This window comes from Rhinoderma darwinii, chromosome 7 (assembly GCF_050947455.1).
Source record: "Rhinoderma darwinii isolate aRhiDar2 chromosome 7, aRhiDar2.hap1, whole genome shotgun sequence".
Classification (NCBI taxonomy): Eukaryota; Metazoa; Chordata; class Amphibia; order Anura; family Rhinodermatidae; genus Rhinoderma; species Rhinoderma darwinii.
Genome location: NC_134693.1, coordinates 27,988,834 through 28,011,987, shown reverse-complemented (window position 1 = coordinate 28,011,987; position 23,154 = coordinate 27,988,834). Strand labels below are relative to the sequence as shown.

Here is a 23,154-nt window from a genome sequence, read left to right as displayed (position 1 = left end):
CCACTCCAGGACAAGCTCCTGTCGCCTGTGTCCATGACGTCATTGGCTTCTCCTGGAGTGGAATCCCCGGTCATAGAGTCTGCAACGCTGTGACCGGGGATTCCGCTTCATATATGGACAGAAACATCAAGCAGTGCTCCAGGAGCGGAATCCCCGGCCACACGTGGATTCCACTCCTTCAGGGAGCTACAGTGGCGCTAGTAGACAGCAGAGCAGGGAGATACCTCCCTGCTCTGCTATAGTGCCGTCGCTACCGCTATAGCAGCCGCAGCAGCTGCTAGCGGCGCCACCGCCCTCATGCCGCTATGGCTGCTACAGTGGTAGAGACGGCCACTAAGTGAAGAAGCGCCCGGGTGGAAAGGCGACTGCAGTTAGTGTGTGTATCCCCGCTGGTAGTTGCAACGGCGTGGGGATACACACACTCGCTGGTGCCCCTCTTGAAGTGTGGCGGCTGGCGCCCTGTGCCGCACTGGTCGAACATATCTAAGGCCGGCCATGACTCCACCAGCAGAATAGTGAGTGCAGCTCTGAAGTATAATACAAGTAATAAGTCAGCAACAACAGCAGGTTGTTTTTTCTACTTTGCAACGTTGCACAAAGAAAACATGATCCTCAAAATTAGTAAAAGCAGCAAAAAAAAGTCCATGAAGATACTAGATTTGACATTTCTGAACTATAATGCCAATGATAAATTGTGTCTCCGGTTTATTGATTTTTGTTTTGTTTGAACCCAGCAATAATAACTAATAAGTTTGATTAGCAAGCGTGCTCCAATCCCCTAATATTTTTATTTCCAAGGAGAAAAATCTGCTGCCATTAGGGCCAGTTCACACAGTTTTTTTTACACATTTTTTGACGCGGAAACCGCATCGGAAAACGTGCCAACAAACAGCCGAAAATGCCTCCCGCTGATTTCAATGGGAGGCGGAGGCCGTTTTTTTCCCATGAGCGGAAAAACCGGCTCGCAGGGAAAAAAGGGACATGCCCTATCTTCGGGCGTTCACGTTTCGGACCTCCCATTGACATCAATGGGAGGCAGAGAAAGTGTATTTTGCGGCGTTTTATGCCCGCGGCGCTCAATTTCTGCGGGCGAAAGACACAGCGAAAAACGCCGGCGTGCAGGCAGAGTAAAATCTGCCTCAAAATTCCAAACAGCCTTAGGGTTTGGTTCCACATATAGATTCATACAGGTCCTGTTGATCTCAATAGTAGCCATATGCACTCCATGCCCTGATTTCCAGTGAGCTGGTGGTGGTTTTGTGTATGTATATTGCAGGTAATGTGAACAAGCAGAGCTGCAGTGTAAGGGTATGATCACACGGCCAAATTTCAGACGTATACGAGGCGTATTATGCCTCGTTTTACGTCTGAAAATACGGCTCCAATACGTCGGCAAACATCTGCCCATTCATTTGAATGGGTTTGCCGACGTACTGTGCAGACGACCTGTTATTTAGCGTCGTCGTTTGACAGCTGTCAAACGACGACGCGTAAAAATACAGCCTCGTCAAAAGAAGTGCAGGACACTTCTTTGGACGTTTTTGGAGCTGTTTTCTCATAGACTCCAATGAAAACAGCTCCAAAAACGGACGTAAAAAACGCCGCGAAAACGGCGCGAAAAACGCCGCGAAAAATGCGAGTTGGTAAAAAAACGTCTGAAAAGCAGGGTCTGTTTTCCCTTGAAAACAGCTCTGGATTTTCAGACGTTTTTGTTGACTACGTGTGAACATACCCTAAGGGTATGTTCACACGGCGGGGGTCCGTAACGGCTGAAATTACGGGGATGTTTCAGCCTGAAAACATCCCCGTAATTTCAGCCGTACCGGCATGTGCAGGCGCTTGAACGCCGCGTCAATTACGGCCGTAATTAGCGCTGCTATTCATTGGAGTCAATGAATAACGGCTCTAATTACGGCCAAAGAAGTGACAGGTCACTTCTTCTACGCGGGCGTCTATTTACGCGCCGTCATTTGACAGCGGCGCGTAAATATACGCCTCGTGTGAACAGACAAACGTCTGCCCATTGCTTTCAATGGGCAGATGTTTGTCAGCGCTATTGAGGCGCTATTTTCGGGCGTAATTCGGGGCAAAAACGCCCGATTTACGTCCGTAAATAGGCCGTGTGAACATACCCTAAGGCATCTAAGTGATACAGAGCAGTAGTCTGAGTCTGTAACAGGAGCTAAGCTTGATACACTGATTACAGCTGTCATCTAGTAGCATCAGTTAATATACTTGCGTGTAAACTAAAGAAACCATTGGGCTAGCAGGGTATACTGGGATTTATAGTTCTATGGCAATTATAAAAAGCAACTGATCAGCATTATAAAGTATAGAAAATGTTCAAAATACAGATAAATTATACGATTACAATAATGCCGACCACTTTAAGTGCAACATCTCTCAAATATTGTTATAGACATTTTGTGAATCCACTAATAGATACGTGGTATACCTAATAGCTAAATTATTAGTCCTCATAGCCTACCCTCCCCCTCAAAAAAAGTTACAAATCAAAAACAGTCTACGCTTTCTTAGCCTTTATCTTATTCTCTGTTGTGTATACATTAATATAGATATAGGTATAAAAAAAAATATGTACATAACCAATGTATAAAACCAATTTCCAACATACTTTCTATATCAATTCTCACAATTTTCAAGACCTCTGCTTGCTTTCATTCAATAGGAACCTTCATGGTTAACATTAAGTGAATAATAATCTGTCACTGTTATTTGAGGATCAGATAGGTGCACCGCCTATTACTAGAGAGAGCTGTAATAACTGTTCTGTACCTGTAACCAGTCGTGCACCTGTGCGATCAAATGACCGTGACGGATTATTATTCACTGAATGTAAACCATGAAGGCTCCTATTAAATGACAGCATGCAGAGATCTTGAAAATCAAGAGGAAAAGTATATTGGAAAATTTGATAACATTTCATTTCTCAAAAAATTTCTTTTTTTCTGAAATATCACTTGAACATTTTACTAGCTTGGGCCCATAGACCCAACATTTTATAAAATGGAAAACCCCTTTAAATACATCTAATGCAAACCTACTCATCTTTTAACCATTGCTTCTACATCACATAAGCTGGCCCAAAAAGTGATGACTAATTGAAAAAAAAAAAGACAAAAAAACAATAGACAGCATAAAATAAACAATGCAACCAATTCAACTCATCTAATAAAAATTCAAGATCCCATCCAATGTGCCTCTGCATCCTGAGGCTCTCCAGCTGTTATGGAACTACAACTTTCATCATTGATAGGGCATGATGGGAGTTATTACCCTGAGAAACACAGGTTGCAGAAAACTGGTGTATACCATCAAGTTAAACACACATGCATCTAAACTTTCTTATACATCATGCAATGGACTAGAATTAAAACACATGCACAATGAAGGTCTATAATACACTTATATTAGTCCACCTACAAATTGACAAATCAGTGTAATGCTTTGATGCCGCAGACTGGCACAGACTCACAGTATGGTGACATGCAGCTTGGGTACCACCGCTCAGTGCACACACCTACCCCACTCTGATGACCTGGACTCTGTTAGCTTTTCTCTCTCTGAGCAAGTTTAAGTGTTGTTCAGACCCAGCAGAAGGGACCAATCCTCAATGCAGGGGCGTTGCTCTCAGGCCACTGTTTATAAGTGTCCGGACCCCTGTAATCCCTTTATCCCACCCCCTTCCTGTATTGAATTATTGCTTAGAATTTCTTAAAGCACATCTGCCTATGTGAAGATCCCCCCTCCCCATCCAATTCCTTAACAGCCCACAAAACCCCTTGTAAAACGCACTGAACAAATGTTTGCAGGTATTTTACACATTGGAAGTGGAAGAGTCTAAAACATGATATTCCTTGCTTGTCGTAAGTATACAGTCTCTTCTGAGGGAGACATTTTTAATCTTGAGGTTAATTTTAATTTGGCATCAAATTATGATAATTTTTAAATAGGACACTGCATATGAAAAAATATTCTGAGATGACAGTATTGATCGGCCCAGTTTAACAAGCTCAAATGATCAGACTTTTTAGTGCTAGTGACCAGCCAGAATTAAAGGGGTTCGTCAAAGTCTTTTATGGACTATTGATTGGGCAATCCAATCACTGGGACCGCTATATTTACCAAGAATGACGTTTTTCGGGTCCTCATTTCCTGCACATGGACGGCCACTCTCCATTACAACTTACTTGGCTGTTTTCTTTTCACTAAAATGGAGATTTTCTACTTTTCTGCCAGTCTCATCCACAGAGACTGTCCTTGTGGCCATTGTCCACTTTAAAGATGCCATCCTTCTCTCCTACAAGACAATGGGGAAGTACATAAGCGCTAGTCTCTCTTGCCACAAGGATGGTGACATAAACCACCACTAGGAAATGAGCTCCATTTTTAATCTTCTCTTCTCTCCATTTACACCTCTTGGGAAATCAAGACGATAAGAGCATATCTTTAATGGAACATGTTACCGGGGATGTGCACACAAATAATAGAGACTCTTAATTTTAGAATTGGCTCCTCTTCCCACTGAGAGCTCCACCAAATGTACGACACCTTTTTGAAAGTTAATGTTTCCCATTCAAGTTTTAGATCCAAAATTATGTGGTCACTAAAGGCGTTGGCCCCAAAAAAAATAATTATCACCTATACACATGATAGGTGACAAACGTTTGATCGCTTGGACCCCCAGCAATCACGAGTACGGGGGCCCCGTGTCCCCCGATTGAATGGAGCAAGCCGCGGTAACGCGTGTGCACTACCACTCTATTCAATGTCTACGGGATTGGCCTGAGATAGCCAGATAGCCAAACACTGTACTCAGCTATCTCCATCAGTCCCATAAACATTAAATGCTTTTATCACCGATACTGCGAATTAGCTGTAAATGTTTTTTCTGGCCCAACCTTTTAATTTTATAATGTATCTGTATAAGAAGGCTGTTTTTTTTTCATAATTGGTAAAAATTATATAATTCTGGTTCTACTAGGGGGTGCTAAGTATATATGGATTCACGGCGATAGATAGATAGATAGATAGATAGATAGATAGATAGATAGATAGATAGATAGATAGATAGATAGATAGATAGATAGATAGATAGATAGATAGATAGATAGATAGACACATTAATCAGCCATACCATTAAAACTACCTACCCAATATTGAGCAGGTCCGCCTTGTGCCGCTAAAGCAGCTTTAACCTGTTGAGCCATTGACGTTAGCAGCAGATACTTTCAGTCCTGAAAGACTTGTTTTTCCAGCACATCCCACAGATGCTCTATCGGATTGAGATCTGGGAAATTTGGAGTCAATACCTTGAACTCTTTGTCATGTTCCTCTAACCAAGGGTCGGCTCCACGTTTATGTGGGCCCTTGGGCGACACAGACTTAGTAGGCCCCTTTGCGGGGGAACTCACAGCGGCAGTAAAATGGCAGAATACGTAACTTTGTGCCCCATATAGACGTTAGGCTGCATTGCACTGTGTGTTCCAACACCTTTTTATTATAGCTGGCAGTAAGCTATTTGTGCACAGTACTTGGTATGTGGGATCAGACCAGACAGGCTAGCCTTCACTCCCTGCACACATCATTGAGCCTGTTGCCAGTTCACCGGTTGTCCTTCTTTGGACCACTTTTGGGAGTTACCAGGTCCGGCATTAGGGGTGAGTGTGACCTGTGCCATTGCACAGGACACATCACTCCAGCAGGTGGAAGGGAGCGCTGCGCTGGCTCCCTTCCCCTGATTGTTTCACAAGTGACCGGGCCCGGCCACTCAGCAGCCGCCTTTCCGTAAATGGTCACAGATGACAAGGGCTTCTCCTGGAGTGGAATCCCCGGTCACAGCGTCAACAACATGTAAGGACAGAGACATCAAGCGGAACGCCACAGGAGAGGAATCCCTGGCCACAGGGGGATTCCACTCCTTCAGGGAGATACAGTGGCGCTATCTATAAGGGGGCTGTCGGCTGTGTGGCACTACCTACAAGGGGGCTGTGTGGCACTACCTACAGGGGGCTGTGTGGCACTACCTACAAGGGGTCTGTGTGGCACTACCTACAGGGTGCTGTGTGGCACTACCTACAGGGTGCTGTGTGGCACTACCTACAAGGGGTTGTGTGACATAACCTACAAGGGGGCTGTGTGGCACTACCTACAAGGGGCTGTGTGGCACTACCCACAAGGGGGCTGTTTGGTACTATCTATAGGGGGATGTGTGGCACTACCTACATCCTGCTGTGTGGCACTACCTACAGGGTGCTGCGTGGCACTACCTACAAGGGGTTGTGTGGCACTACCTACAGGGAGCTGTGTGGCACTACTTACAGAGGGCTGTGTGGCACTCAAGTCCGAAAAGGTTGGGAAACTCTGTACTAAGCTACAGGATCACGCCAGCCTATGCAAGTATCCCATTGTGGAGCAGCTCAGTTCGTCGTGGGAACAGGGCCTAGGTGAGTAAAAAAAATTTTTGTTTGGCGTGCACTGTCTACAAGGGAAGTTGGAGGGCTGTATGGCACGATCTAGTAGGAGGAGGTGGGGGATTATGGCACTGTCTACAGGGGGCACTTAGGGGGCATAATACTGTGTGGGAACAAATAGAGGACAAAATACTGTGTCCTTGAAGGGGTTATAATATATTATATTATTAAATATTATTATTAAACTGTATGGGGGCAGTAAAGGGGCATTATACTGTGTGGGGGCACTATATAGGGCAAAAACTGTGGGGGGCATTATACTGTGTGGGGGCATTATACTTTTTTATGGGGCATTTTTTTTTTTTGATGGGGTGGGGCGCCCAAAGATAATTTCGCACGGAGCTCCATCTATCCTAAGGCTGGCCATGGTAGGTACTAACCACTGTAGACCGGGAACATTCCACAAGGCCGGTTGTTTTGGAGATGCTCTGACCCAGTCGTCTAGCCATCACAATTTTGCCATTGTTGCCCAGATCCTTACATTTGCCTATTTTTCCTGCTTCCAACGAATCAACTTTAAGAACTGACACCTCACTTGCTGCCTAATCTACCCTACCTCTTGACAGGCCTCCATTGTAACAAGATCATCAATGTTATTCACTTCACCTGTCAGTGGTTTTAATGTTATGGATGATCGGTGTGTATATCTACATAGTGGATTTTTTGCAACTACCATAATTTAAAGGAACACATTTCTACTTGTCAAAAGCCATCAGACCAGTCAAGTGAAGTTGTCATACCCTGACTTATCCGCTCAGTCTTTAGGAAAACAGAGATTGTATTGATGATCACTATTGTCAGACAGGATCATTTCCTACTTCTTCATGTACAGTGTTCATTCAGGTCGAAAGGTACGCATAAAAAACAAATACATAAGAGTAATTGTGTAATGCAATTGTTTAGTGTGGGGCAACGTAACGTTATATGAGCAAGTGGCGCAACTTTATCTATATCAGCTGTCAGTATTCTGGACAGTATAAAGAATACAAGACAAGATTTCTACTACCCCCTCCCCCCAATCATTTTTAGAATACTTCACCCTTGAAATTACGTCCGGATGCTAGTAAAATGCATATTTATAGCTAGTGAGAAGTGGACACAGGGATAGGGTTTGTCACCACAATGTGTCATTGCCATATGGTAGAAGCGTCTGAGTAGTGGTGGTTAGTACTGATGTCCCATTCCCAGTATTGCGTCTATCATCAAAGTAGGAAAAATCTCCTAACAGCTGCATGTCAAACAAGGAAGGGCCACATTGTACTGCTTATTCCAGATGAAAAACGTTTAAAAAATATTTAAACACATTTTTTTTTTTTAATGCATCAAAACCCTAAGAGGAGATACTTGCAGTGCTAGCTCCAAGATGCATCTGGACTGTTATGTGGCTGTTTCCTATCCCAGACTAGGAGTGTAGGCACAAGGATGTGACTATTGGAGTACATTACACAATGCTGACAGACATGTAGAGAGGAGAGTGCTAGAAGAGAGCAGAGAAATGGGAAGTTTGTAATTTTAAATAGTTGGGTGACCAGCTGACCAAAGGCAGCTCCCCATAACCTTAAACATGGCTGACTGTTTGTGATGAGCAACACTGATACTCTATCTAAAAACAGCTTTTATGTATAAGGCCCAATATATGCAGATTATGTGGGTTAGTTTGGCTTGTCAAGTAACGGCTGATGAAAAATAGTCCCAAATTTAATTCAGAACGTAAAGAATTTGTTATTATTTAGAGGATTTCTACCAAGGAGGCACTTAAGGGGGACAGGGACTAGTTCTTGTAAACTCAGTTTTTGGGAGTGATAAAAAAAAATTCTGCCACCATTGGAGGGAGTTCTTTGCAGATTGATTCAGTGGGAGCTGTGGAAATCCCTATGCACTAAATTCCCCCTAGAGGCAGCTGTAGCTAGAAAGAACTGTAACATTTAACTCAATGGTAATGTGAATGGATGTAGACCGTGGTGGATTATCATATGGGCGGTTTGGGCCCATATGATAATACACTACTTGTTTACACCAGAGGCAATGGCAACCTGATGTGCCACTGCGGCATATATTTTTCCTTTATGGGACGTTATATATCGGACTAATTTAATAGATAATGGCTGATAATACATACCCTCATCTTTTTGTCCAGGCGCGGCCACACTGGATCCTACCGCAATCCAGTGTCAGGACATAATGTATGGCGGTGCGCGCAACGTCTTGATGCTGCCAACGTGTGGACCCTGTTTGTATGGGGATTCCAGAGCTGAAAGGAACCCTGGGGTGATGAGGGTGATTATGAGTTTGATCTAGGCTCTAAATTTGCTTATGGGTCGAATTTATTTAGGGTTCTAGTCTGGGGTCTGAATTTATTTAAGGGTCTGGTCTGGGTCTGAAATAATAAAGGTAGTGTTGACTATAGTCACAGAGTAAGGGGCCCAAGTTTTGGGGAACAGCCCAGAGCCTATGGTCTACCTAATCCACTACTGAATGCAGGGGATTTAGAGCTCTGCACCAAAAAAAACAAAAACAAAGAGCTCTGACAACTATAAAGATTTATGGAGCTATTTAGATTACATGCTAATTAAATTATAAGTGCACATGCCTGCCAGATACCACCTCGATTAACCCCTTTATCATCCCTAAACCACACTAGACCACCAGGGATATTATCTATCAACCAATTGCGCCCTAGAATACCATGGGTAATGGATAACATCACTAACCCTTTTATCACCCTAGAGCACCACAGATACTGGCGATTACCTGCTTATTCACTTTAAGACCACCAGGAATATTACTGGGACATTATGACTAATCCCTAAACCCCCCCCCCCCCCCCCCCCCCCCTATGTAACAATAAGCAATGTAGTACATGAAGTAAAAGCATAATTGGGGGACATTTAGACATTTAGACATCTCCAACGTTTGTCCCTGTCCTTTTGCTTGAATAACTAAAAAAAAACAACGTCATAATTGAACTAAAATAATGATTTGTGTAGATTTCCTCACCTTTATCACTGCCCCCTTCCCCAATTCTTACACTGTGTTTGGTAATAATAATAAATAAGGGAAAACATACAAAAGTTATACGAAGAGGATAGATATGAAATGTCCTAAAATATGACGCAAACAGCAAATTTGTGGAAAAAATATTTTAGGTGCAATAGTTCTTAGGACAAAAAGGATGAGATACAGAAAGAAGTGCAGAGGACCCACAGAGCCATGTGAAATCTATAAAGCCGCATGTTTATGAGCAGCCCGGAATAACATAAATACCAGCATTTACGAGATTCCTGCCGACGTCTAAACATATGTTTTATGGCACAGGGATAGCAGAAATTATGTCGAATTTAGGAGCAGACTCCATTTCTTAAGTGTCTCAGAGGGGGACAATTCATATTTTTTTGTAGAAGACAAACCCAAACAATTCACACCATAAATACATTATAAAGGACAGGCCGTTTGTAGATAAGGCTGGAGACCACATAGTGATTCCTACATCTATCAATGAAGAATACCGGTGTATTTGTTAACTGTCTCCCACTTCTAGTAGGTCTCACATGGTTTAACAATTAGACCCTTCTGGTAAGTTCACATGTTTTCAGTACGGCCGGTAGATGCTCACTGTTGCATCGTAAAAAATGACAATCACGCTAGTTCTATGGTGCATTGTGTAAACAGGATTTTTAAAAATCTCATTCACTAAAATGTAATATTTAGGGTAATATACTGGGCTATGTTCACACCTGATCTTTCCACTTTTCTGCTCCGTCAGACGAGAAGAACATGGGAAAAACCGGAAGCGATGGTTCCGTTGCACCATGTACACCACCATCGCCCAACGGAGCTCATTGACTTTAATGGGTTCAGTCTGCTATCCGAAGGGGTGTGCGTGGTTTTACCGGAAAAAAAAACGGAGCCTCCAATGCAGATGTGAATGAGGCCTTAAAAAAAAGAGAACCTTTTATTTATCAAAGCAATCCAACGTTTCCCCCCTCCCTCCCTATTAAATATTTTTCGTTATTATTTTATGTTTATTTTTTACTTCTATCTTTTTTCTCTCTTCTTTCTTTTTTCTCCTATTTCTTTACTCCTTTGATACGCTAATGTTAGTGTGATTTACTGAACCAATGTGATGTTACTGGTCTTTGTGTTTGACCAATGTCACTTCTTTTGTAACCATTATGTTCTTGCTTCTTATTCCTTTGTTTAGCTATTGTAAAAATGTTATAAAATACTTTAAAAGTGAAAACTAACCCACATTATGTGTCATTGCATTGATATTGGTCCATCTCCATTTACTTTCAGATGATCCGCATGATGATTTTAGATGATCGCCATATTTTAGACTAGGCCAATTAAAACAGCCATGTAGACACATATTTATCAATGTATTTGCACCTTTTTTTTACGCATCTTACACCAAAATAATAAAACTTGCGCTGTGACATATTTATTAACCATTTGCCCCAGAATTTAGAGCTATTTGCGCCAGGCACGTTAGTTTGTATAACTGGAGTAATAAGTGTGTGTCGCTTACGGCTTGTTCAGGATTTAAACACATTTTTTAAATAAAAATTAAAAAATCACAAAATAAGGCGCAAATCGGGAAAAAAAGGTTGAAGCTCTACTCCGAACAGACCATAGCATAGTAAAAGTGGTATAATATTAGCCAGTGTAAAGTACTGTACATGACCATTTTGTTGGCACGTGTAAAGTTAATGAGACAGATTTACTGTTGCTGTTACACATGAATTTTGGACTAAGTTGCGCCTATTTTGGCGCAAATCAATTTAGATTAAAGTATTAAAAGGTCAGATGTCTGCAACTTTCTAGACATTTTTTTTAAAAGTGTCTGGGAAAAGTGGCATCTCTTCACAGAAAAGGGCATTGCTTAAAATGGCCGGACGTCTGCCGAAATTTTGGTGCAAAAAACTGGTGTGAACCCTGCCAACCAAGAGGTCGTATAAGGAAGAGAAAAGTGTCTCATATGTCTAGCAAGATACACCAAATTTTTCATACAGTGCGCGCCACTTTGATAAATTCGGCGCTTCTTCTGACTGCCTGGTCTTAGTTTACACTGTCTAAAACTTAGGCCGGATTCACACGAGCGTGTGCGTTTTGCGCGCGCAAAAAGGCACTTAACAGCTCCGTGTGTGAGCAGCGTATGATGCGTGGCTGCGTGATTTTCACGCAGCCGCCATCATTATGACACTCTGTTTGTATGTTTGTAAACAGAAAAGCACGTGGTGCTTTTCTGTTTTCATTCATAGTTTTTACTGCTGTTGCGCGAATCACGCGCGTCACACGGAAGTGCTTCCGTATGCTGCGCGTGATTCTCACGCACAATGAGAATGTCTTCAATGAGTGCGTGATGCGCGAACAACGCACAAATATAGGACATGTCGTGAGTTTTATGCAGCGGACACACGCTGTGTGAAAATCACGGACTGTCTGAACTGCCCCATTGACTAACATAGGTCCACGTTCGTCTGAATAAGCCCTTAGACAGTATTAGTAAATCTACCCCAATTTACATTTATAACTGGTATTGGAATAAAATCTAGTCTCATCACTTAGAAATAGATAGCAGCATTCTATAAAATAGATGAAGGCGGTTCACGAGCATCCCGAAATTACAAAGCAACTTATTCCCCAATAAACTGTTATTAACCAATCCTCCAACACAGACACATCCGCTCTCAACTTTAACTTTTAAGCCAAGACAAATGTAAACAGTTTAGAACTACTGTAGTAACAGTTTAAGTACTATTCATATATAAAATACACAATTAAGTCACATTATTATGACCACCTCCTACTTTCGACGTCGGCAGCGCGAAGCCCATGAAGGAAGTGATGTGCCGTGGCTGGCTTGGTGGGTATATAAGGTGTGTGATCGGATGTCTGAACACATATGACTCGTTGTTGCCATGGGTAAAAGGGGCGATTTATCAGAGTTGCAAGAGATGATTATTGGCTTTCGGGCCAAGGGTGTCAGTATTTCTCAAACAGCGCACTTTGTGAACTGTTTGCATGCTGCTGTGGTGAAAGTGTATAATTAGTGGACAAATGGCACCATTGGGAATAACCGACATGGAAACTGCGGAGCACCACGTGCCATTGATGTGAGAGGTGAACGTCGGCTAAGAAGGTGCATGCAAGGGCCGAACGACACGCTACAGTGGAGCAGCTCACAGTGAAAAGCAACCAGAGGGCTACCGGACGTGCGTCTAAAACAACAGTTCAGTGAACTCTACTGCGTATGGGGTGCAGAAGCAGACGGATGGTCACTGCTCCTATGCTAACAAAGGTGCATAGGAAAAAAAGGTTCTAATTTGCACGGCAGTATCGGATTTGGACCACCGATGATTTGGCAAAGGGTATGCTTCTTCAATGTGTCACATTTTCTGCTTTATCAAATGGATGGACGTTGAAGTCTAAGGTGAGAAACATCAGAGAACAAACACCCTGCAACCATTGCTGGAAGGCCGCAGCGTTATGGTCTGGGGAATTTTTTCATGCCATTCTATGGGCCACTCATCCATGTGGAAGGTTCTCTGAACTGATTTGGGGATGAATCCATCGTTGCAGATCACGTCCACCCATACATGCTGTTTGTCTTCCCTGGGGCAGATGGAATCTTCCAGAAAGACAACGCGACATGTCACACGGCTAGAAATGTCCGACAGTGGTTGGAAAAGCACGACCAAGACTTCCAAGTACTTCACTGGCCCCCTAATTCGCCGGACTTGAACCCAATTGAGCATCTGTGGGACCACCTTCATCGTGTTGTTCGCTCTATAGATCCTCCCCCAGGCACCCTCCAGCAAATGTGGAATGCACTGCAGTCATCATGGCTCCAGATACCGGAGACCTGCCAGCACCTTATTGAGTCACTCCCAGCCCATTCAGCTGTTGTCTATGTTGCACACGGCAGTTACTCTGGATATGAGCTGGTGGTCATAATAATGTGACTCGACTGTGTATAATAATGTGAATAATATTTTAAAGTCTATGAAAATAAGCACTGTTGACCAATGATAACTTACCCCCTATGTCACCTATGGAGGTTCCTAGAGCAAATGTCTTGAGTGCAACCAATCACAGTATTCTAATATTGATGGTTGACACCATTAGAATCCCCCTTCAGGAAGGTCTGGCACTAGGATGTAAGGGTGTTGTAACCTTTGGTCAGTTCCCCAGCTTATATTTCAGAGCCTGTGGAGAATAACAGTTTTTAGCAGATCCACACCATTCATTGGGAAGGGAGATAAGGTCAACCTGAGTGTTTGACCTAATAGGTTACCTTTAAGCTTAATGGAACGATTATTGGGGTTGTATTTTTACAGTGTATATTGAGTGTATATTCTATACTTTGTGATGTATATCACATATCTGATGAATGTTAAATTTCATTCAAGGTTAAGTGGATGACCCAGTTATAGCTCATATCCTAAGGCTGGAGGCGGTACAAACTTTGTATTAATATTTAGTCTATAGAACAGTTTCTTTATAATCTATTCATAAAAATAATCAGCCTCTTGTCTTACTTTTGGGAACGTCCCTCTCCAAGGTAAATTGCTAAGTGTTTTAATGATGCCCCCTGTAGGCAAGCACAGAGCAAAGGTTCATTTTGCCCATTTATTAAAGCAGCTCTGGCACAGCTATGGCTTATTTTGGCCATCAGAAAAGTTGGAAGCTTTGCTGTTTCAGTAAATCACCTAGGAGATTGGGGCCTACACTCTTTCAATCACATTCGGTGAATAATAACGGTACTAGATTGGGATTTCTGTGCCTCAACAGTAAATAAAGTCAGAGCCAAAGCTCTAACAGTCAGACAAGACATGATGTCATAAAGTATAGGCAGGCAGCCAGCCCTACTGGGCTCTAAAGCCATGCTGGGAGACTGATAAATACAGTATATGACTGATGGAGCAAAGGTCAGGCTTTCAGCCACAGGATACTCAATTTCCCTACAGACAAGTATGAATTAAAGGCTAGTGGGATTTCACTGACTATTTTGTGTTAACAGTTTATGTCCAGAATCTACCACCTAACGTTATGCATATGTTGGAAAAGAACTTGAAGTTGTGGGACTTCAGGCAATAATACATTATGTAACAGTGATTCAAGAGTCTCCTGGAATTGGAAAGTTTTCTTGCTAAACATATAGGCAGCTAAATCTGAAACAATAAAATTCCACAGATGTCTCAAAGAAGACCTAAAACTTCAATGATAATGCCCCTAAGGTCAAGTTTCACACAGTTTAGGATCCGTATTACGGCCGCAACAATCGTCCCCACCTACATACATCGCCATGGGGTTCTATGATGATCTAAGTTCAGTAGAATTGCAGGGGGTCCCAGTGCTTTGATCATAATATGAACGCTAAAAAGTGCACGTTCCCACTGGTGTGTTTTTGCTGGATGCAAAGTTTGCATCAGTTTTACGACTCGTTTTTTTAGATTTGGTTCTATTTCCATGACGCAAAAATCTAACATGGGCTCTGTTCACACTGACATATTTGTTTGCATATTTTTTTTAACAAATGCATTTTGTCATAAGTTCAAGAGAAAATCAAAAACAACAAAAATTATAAAATAAAAAAACTCTATTGAGGATAGATTCATGCTGAGTTTTTTTAGATCCAGTAAAATGAAACGAAAAAAAAAAACAGGTCCTGACTAAACTTATGTATTTTTGCTGAGGTTTGAATTATGTGATAATTTTCTTCATGTTTCTCACATGTTTCTCAAAAAAAAATGAATTAGTGTGAACACGGCCTAAGATCTATCCATAATTGTGAGTTTCACTACAATCCTCCTGGGTGTCTTGGCAAAAGCTATACTTGGATCCACCACCTGACCACTGAAGGTGGTTGAAATGTTGTCATATGTGATGACATGACACTATAGGATCTAGATAATACATTTATAACATGAGGCCTGCACTGCGATTCTATGGAGCCCACAACATAAGGACAGTCTTTATTTCTCTCTTAGGCCTTGTTCACACAGTGCGGATTTGCTGCAGATTTTGCTTTTTTTTTTTTAAGCAGTAACGGAACCTAAACAGAAGAAATATATAAAGGAAATTTTTATAGGTCAGGCTCCCCTGGATTAAATTCTTGTTTTGGCATAAAAAAAAACTTATGCAAAATCTGCATTAAATCTGCACTGTGTGAACAAGTCTTTAGAGGGGCTTACCTTATATACACCTACCTTACAATACCCCTGTCACTGTTGTACTTGATCACTGCCGCTCTGTTTACAATTCTGCATGACAAGGTGGTTTATTGCTGCCCACCATGTTGACATCAGTCAATCACTGCCCACCATCTTCCTGTGTTGCCACATCATCCTGTAGTATCATAAACAGAGCACTGGGAGATCAAGGAGAAAAAAATCCTATGTTATGACATTGTATGTCATAGTTTTATTGCAGCCTGACCGTGTAGTATTCCAGGTACTGCGGGTGAGGTGCATAACCAAAAAAAGTTATGCACCCCAGATCTGGTTGCACTATAAACCTCAAAAATTCATTAGGATAGTGAGGAAGTTCCATCTAGCATGATTATGGATGTAGCAATATATATTCTGTGGAGGAGGAACTGTACCCCCTCCCTGCCTCCCCCCCCCCCCCAAACACAGGGGTACAGTTGCCAACATTGACATCATTATGCACGGGGCATTGCTAGTGCAAAAATGGACACATTGCGGATATAATAACTTTGAATCATTGGACTGGTGTTCAGTTACTTCAAATCCAGGAAATGTTTTTTGCTGACTTAGTTCCCAGCATTAAAAGCTAGCATGAGTATATAATTATACACATATATAATAATAACCATCACAATTTTAATGCCTCAATAAAACATGAATTCATCAATTCAATATTTATTACAACCATTCAAAAAAACTATTTCTTCTAATCAAGGCTGATTCTAGCTCTTCTGCTGCCTGAGGTGAAAATTGAAATGGTCCCCCCCCCCCCCCCAGATTCTGATTGACATCCCCCTGGATGTGCTAAATCACTACCAGCCTCCTCCATCTCTAGCGGATGCGCCGTTGACTTGTACTCCCCTGGCATGCGCGGTGCAGCGATGATGCCAGGCATAGTTCACCTCGCTGCATGGTGCGTGCCCAAGTAGTACAAGGCAATGGCGCATCCGAGAAAGTTGGAGGAGACTGCTAGTGATATAGAACAGCCAGGGGGATGTCAATCAAGCCTGGAAAGGTGGGTTTGGAGGCAGGACTATGTGACTCTTCAGGATAGCGGCACAGCCACATGAGCCTTTAATGAGTAATTAGCATATAGCGTGCGCCGTTTTAAAAGTTGATTTTAGAGATTTTGCTGAATGTGAAAAAAACATACGATAGAACGTTTGGAAATATTGTCAGGTCATGTATCACTGCACGGTGGCGCTTCAAGGGGTTAAAACTACCAGACAGGTTCCCATTAAATATACAATGAATTGAAAACAATTCCATCTGCCCTGCAATTTTGTTATTATAAATATTTCCTATATAATTACATTTATATGAACCAAGCTCATACATATATATAGTACCAGAACAAATCTCACTACATCAATACAGCACCAGAACCAAGCTCAGTACATAAATACAGCACCAGAACAAAGCTCAGTACATAAATACAACACCAGAACAAAGCTCAGTACATAAGTAAAACACCAGAACTAAGGTCAGTACATAAATACAGCACCAGAACAAAGCACAGTATATAAATACAACACTAGAACCAAGCTCAGTACATAAATACAACACCAGAACCAAGCTCAGTACATAAATACAACACCAGAACCAAGCTCAGTACATAAGTAAAACACCAGAACTAAGCTCAGTACATAAATACAGCACCAGAACACCAGAACCAAGATCAGTACATAAATATAGCACCAGAACACCAGAACCAAGATCAGTACATAAATACAGCACCAGAACAAAGCTCAGTACATAAATACAACACCAGAACCAAGCTCAGTACATAAGTAAAACACCAGAACTAAGGTCAGTACATAAATACAGCACCAGAACAAAGCACAGTATATAAATACAACACTAGAACCAAGCTCAGTACATATATTCAGTACTAGAACCAAGCTCAGTACATAAATACAGCACCAGAACAAAGCTCAGTACATAAATGCAGCACCAGAACCAAGCTCAGTACAGAAAAACAGCACCAGCACAAATACAGCTCAATTTAGTGAAATCCTTGCCGTATAGGTTTGTACGACGTAAAACTATAGCTCCCAGCATGGCCCGAACAATGGTAAGGATATGCTGGGAGTTGCTGTTTCACAAAAAAAAAATCATACCTACCATCATCTCGCTGCAGATCATACAGTGACAATTGTACAGATTAGAGGCAGAAAAAAAACATTTACATTAAGTGACTCACAGGTGACGTCTTCCCAGATTCTAGTTGTACTTCTCGTTTCTTCTCCATCCGGTCCAGACCTCTATAATGACTACTCCCGGCCACAGTCCATTTCTGCAGTTTGCCGCTCAGATGTCTTCAGCGTCTCACTTTTCAAACATTTCTGCACCTATAAACGAAGATAAAATTCTCATGGTGCCACACACTATGCCCCTAAATATAATAGCGCCCTACACTGCACCTCTAATTATAATAGTGCCATACACTGTGTTCCTGATTATAGTGCCCTCATAGAGCCCCCTGTAGATAGTGCCTCCTTTATAGAGCCCCCTGTAGACAGTGCCCCACATAAAGCCCCCCGTAGATAGTGCCCTACATAGAGACCCCTGTAGACAGTGCCCCACATAAAGCCCCCTGTAGACAGTGCCCCTTATATATATAGAGTGCCTATAGAGCCTCCTGTAGATACTGCCCCACATAAAACCCCATCTAGATAGTGCCCCCATAGAGCCCCTGTAGATAGTGCTCCCTATAGAGTCCCTGTAGATAGTGCCCCCATAGAGACCCCTGTAGATAGAGCCCCCTGTAGATAGTACCCCCCATAGAGCCCCCTGTAGATAGTGCCCACTGTAGATAGTGCCCTACATAGATCCCCCTGTATATAGTGGCCCCCATAGAGCCCCTGTAGATAGTGCCCTACATAGATCCCCTATAGTGACCCCATAGATCCCCTGTAGATAGTAGCCCCAGTAGATAGTGCCCCACATACAGCCCCCTGTTGATAGTGCTCCACATATAGCCCCCCTGTAAATAGTGCCCTACATATAGCCCCACTGTAGATAGTGCCCTACATATAGCCCCCCTGTAGTTAGTGCCCAACATATAGCCCCCCTGTATATTGGGCTCCACATATATGCCCCCTGTAGATTGTGCCCCACATATAGCCCTCCTGTAGATAGTGCCCTACATATAGCCCCTGTAGATAGTTCTCCACATATAGCCCCTCATGTAGATTGTGCCCCACATATAGCCCCGCTGTAGATAGTGCCCCCTGTAGATAATGCCCAAAAAAACTTTGAATACTCAACTGTTTCTGTTACCGCGCTGTGCTCTTGCAATGCAGGCTTGCTCTTTTCTGTGCAGGTCTGCTGGGGCTGTATGATGCAAGCGTGCTTGCGTTGTTAAAAGGTGCTGAATGGCAGGGTAAGTCATTCAGCCTTGCCAATCAGCCCGTTTCAACTACGCAAGCAGCGCGATTACGTCATCGTGCCGCTTGCGTCATTGAAAGACACATAATAGCAGGGCACGTAACGTTCCCTGCCATTCAGCACTTATGCATGTAATTGTATCTGCGTCCTATAGACGCAGATACAATTAGGGTATGTTCACACGAGGTCATTACGTCCGTAATTGACGGACGTATTTCGGCCGCAAGTACCGGACCGAACACAGTGCAGAGAGCCGGGCTCCTAGCATCATAGTTATGTACGACGCTAGGAGTCCCTGCCTCGCTGCCGGACAACTGTCTCGTACTGAAAACATGATTACAGTACAGGACAGTTGTCCGGAAACAAAAGCACAGCATGTTGCACTATTGTTTCCAGTATTTTGGGAGGAATCTGCGACGGAGAGCCCTAATGGAGCCCCCAATACGGATGTGAATTAGACCTTGTTTTGTAGAAACAACAAGTGATCCAGGAAATACAGAATACCCCAGTAATAGCCGGAGAAATGGAAATCAGACATACTGTTACTGTTAAAAGTCTGATGGAGATAACATTTGATATACTTATTTTACACGCTCAAAATTATTTAAACTCAAAACCATGCGAAAAGTACACAAGACACTGCACTAAAGTCCTTCAGGAGGCCTTCAGCACCAAAAATTCTATAGACTTGATCACACAGTGCAGATTTGATGCCGTTTCTGCATGTATTTTTAAGTCAAAACCAGGAACAGAACCTAAACAGAAGAAATAAATAAAGGAAGGCCTTAAAGTGTCTCCTCTCCTAGATCCAATGTTGGTTTGGGCTTAAAAATTGCATGCAAAACCTGCATCAAATTTGCACTGTGTGAACAAGGCCTATGTATGCAAAGCAGGATGCATTGGATCAAATGGTAATCTGACATGTACATCAACAGTGTATGTAGTAAATCTGAGGATTTCTTTCTAAAGAGGCATTTCTCCCTTTAACCATAAAATGACTATACAAATCACAAATCAGAGTTTTCTTCAGTTCCATCAAGATAAGTTTTTGACAGACTCGGTCACAATTTTTTTATCACTAAAAAAAACGTGAAGAACTAATAATAAATTGACAGTTTTCTTAAATTAGTTGAGATCAATTGCTGAGCAAAAAACATACTCCAAAAGCACAGTTACGAACCAGTCCAGAACCTCATATGAAATGGGTCTTCTTATCAAGACAATTCCTTCTCTAAATACAACTGGCTCCTATATATATATATAGCAAAAAAGAAAGCAGCAGCACTCACACAGAAATTGTTGATCAGGTGCCCAGCAAAACGTCCGATCCTCGGACGTAATGTAATGTATAGAAAAAGAAAATTTGCAGCACTCCAATGTGAAAAAAGTGGTGGTTTATTCACTCCAAATACAACAGCAAAGTTTCAATCCTACAATAGGATCTTTATCAAGCTTGATAAAGATCCTATTGTAGTATTGAAACGTTGCTGTTGTATTTGGAGTGAATAAACCACCACTTTTTTCACATTGGAGTGCTGCAAATTTTCTTTTTCTATATATATATATATATATATATATATATATATATATATATATATACTCTTTGTATTCCCTGTACCCCTTAGTGTTAGAATAGACAGGCGGGAATATTAGGTAAGGCTCTATTCATGCCTGCGTTGGTGTGTTCTGTTGTTCTGCACCGTCAGAGGAGCAGAACAAGGGAATAACGGAACCGACAGACAATGCCGGTTGCCGACGGAAGCCATTTACTTTAATGGGTTCCATCGTCTTTCCGTCAGAGTGCCTGAGATTTTACCGGACACAATAGCGCAGCATGCTGTGCTATTTTCTCCGGTAAACCCTGCCGGATCTGCGAAAGAGGCCCCTAATGAAGCCTCCAATGCAGACGTGAATAGAGCCTTAGTTAGCTGGGAAAAAAAGTGGTTAAGTTATCCAAAATAGTTCAAAAGTTATAACTGTTTAAAAGAATGTATGCCAAAACTTTAAATTTAGGCCTGGACATTGAGTCGTCTTCTTCTTTAAAATAAAATGGCTAAATAAGAAGAAAAAAAAGCTAGATTCCAGATTACCCCAATTCCAAAAGCAAACCTGCACAGAACATTAACTTCCATTGAGCGATAATGCAGGTAAGAAGCCCTAGTCTCATTGGTCTATGGATTTGCAAAGCGATGGGGGGGACTCCGTTATCTTCGTAGATGGGGAATACACAGAGGACCTAAGTCTCAGGGAAATACCAAGAAAAGTATTACCAAATCCTATCCAAATATAAATGTTCTGCACAAAATATTTCCTGTGGTCTTTGACACGTTGACGATACCAAAGAAAATGAGGAACCGTCCTTCATATCTAGGGACACTTCTGAGTTGGGATGTTCAATTATATAATTTATGGCTCCACCAATGTCCAGTCTTTGTCTGAAATTGCTTTATTATCTCAGTCATGAAAGCCAAGAAAGGAATTTGTCATTTTTTTGGTCTTTTATTGCTGCTGGATTTATTATTCCCAGTCTTCAGAGATCACTCTTGACACGTGCAAAGACTGATTTAGTGAAATGCCTAAATCATATAATGTGGATGAAAGAGTTTACTGATCACAATATATATAAACCCTATTCTAATACCTGGAATAGGTGGGAGGTTTTTTGGAAACATAACCAATTGTGTAGCTGGCTGAATGGGACGTAATTGTGGACTACTAATGGAATCTAATGGAATATGGAACATACACGAGGAATCCATCTGGAAAAAAAAACCTGTATATACCTCTGTATGAAACCGAGGTACAGTATATCCCCATAGATTTCGATGCATGCCGCAATACGGCTCTGTGCAACTTTTAGCTTGTAAGAAGCCCTAATATGGCCGTGCACTTACAATTCTGCAGTCTGAAGCCCAGATGGCACTACCATGGTGCTGATAACAGCCATTGATACTCTAAATCGGTACCAGACTCTCTATAATTTTTATTGTTTGATTTAAAGTGTAACTAAACTTTTAAAAAACTTTTGACGTTTCATAGTGACATATACTCCTATCACAAAATACAGGCAGGATAACCAGTATAATGCAGAATATAACATCTTTATTAGATACAAGATAAAATACAAAATATAGAATGGAATGACAAACCCATGATACAAGGACCCCCACACATAAATGCAGCAGCCCTATAGTGACAAGTGTCAATTTAGGGAAAACAATTAAACTAGACAGGTACAAAAGGGAGGACAGAGTACAGACCAAAAGAGGGGGACCCTGAGCCCCAACACGTGTTTCGCCACCAGGTGAATTCATGTATTTTTTTCTATAGGGGGTTTTAGTATTTATGTGTGGGGATCCTTGTGTCATGGGTTTGTCATTCCATTCTATATTTAGTATTTTATCTTGTATCTAATAAAGATGTTATATTTTGCATTATACTGGTTAACCTGCCTGTATTTTGTGATAGGAGTATTTGATTTGATCGGTGGGGGTCCGAGCACTGAGCACAACACCGATCGCTAAAACGAAGCAGGAGAAACGCTCGGGTGGGTGCTGTGCCTCTCAGTTTCTGATCAGCTTTCCTCGGAAAGCCAAGCTAGCGAGCGATGTACAGACTCATAGGCTTTCTATTGAACTTCTACAATGCTCTTAGGAAAGCCGATCAGAAACAAAGTAGCACTCACCGAGCGCTACATTTTAGCAATCGGTGGGGGTCTCAGTGCTCGGACCAACTCCACTCAAAACTTTTCAACATGTCACTATGACGTCAAAAGTTATTTAAAAGTTTAGTTACCCTTTAAGGTATGTTCACACGACCTATTTTCAGACGTTTTTCGGGCCGTAAACCCCCCGAAAAACGGCTAAAAATACGGGGCTGAAAGCCTCCAAACATATTCCCATTGATTAAAACCGGCCATGTAAAAAATAGCCTTGTAAAAAGAAGTGCATGTCACTTCTTGAGCCGTTTTTCATTGACTCAATAGAAAAACAGCTCCAAAAACAGCCGTGAAAAACGCCACAAAAAACACTAGTTGGTTAAAAAAAAACGGCTGAAAA

The 23,154-nt window shown here is 42.0% G+C and overlaps 1 protein-coding gene across 1 annotated transcript in view; it reads right to left on the bottom strand.

Annotated features, from left to right (window-relative positions):
* The window catches only part of TNN (tenascin N), a 48,885-nt gene extending 45,259 nt beyond the window's left edge, over positions 1 to 3,626 (bottom strand). Inside the window, exon 1 of the mRNA XM_075832153.1 lies at positions 3,546 to 3,626. The gene's annotated coding sequence lies outside the window, so the exon portion shown is untranslated. The remainder of the gene's footprint in view (positions 1 to 3,545) is intronic.
* Positions 3,627 to 23,154: the final 19,528 nt, after the last annotated feature.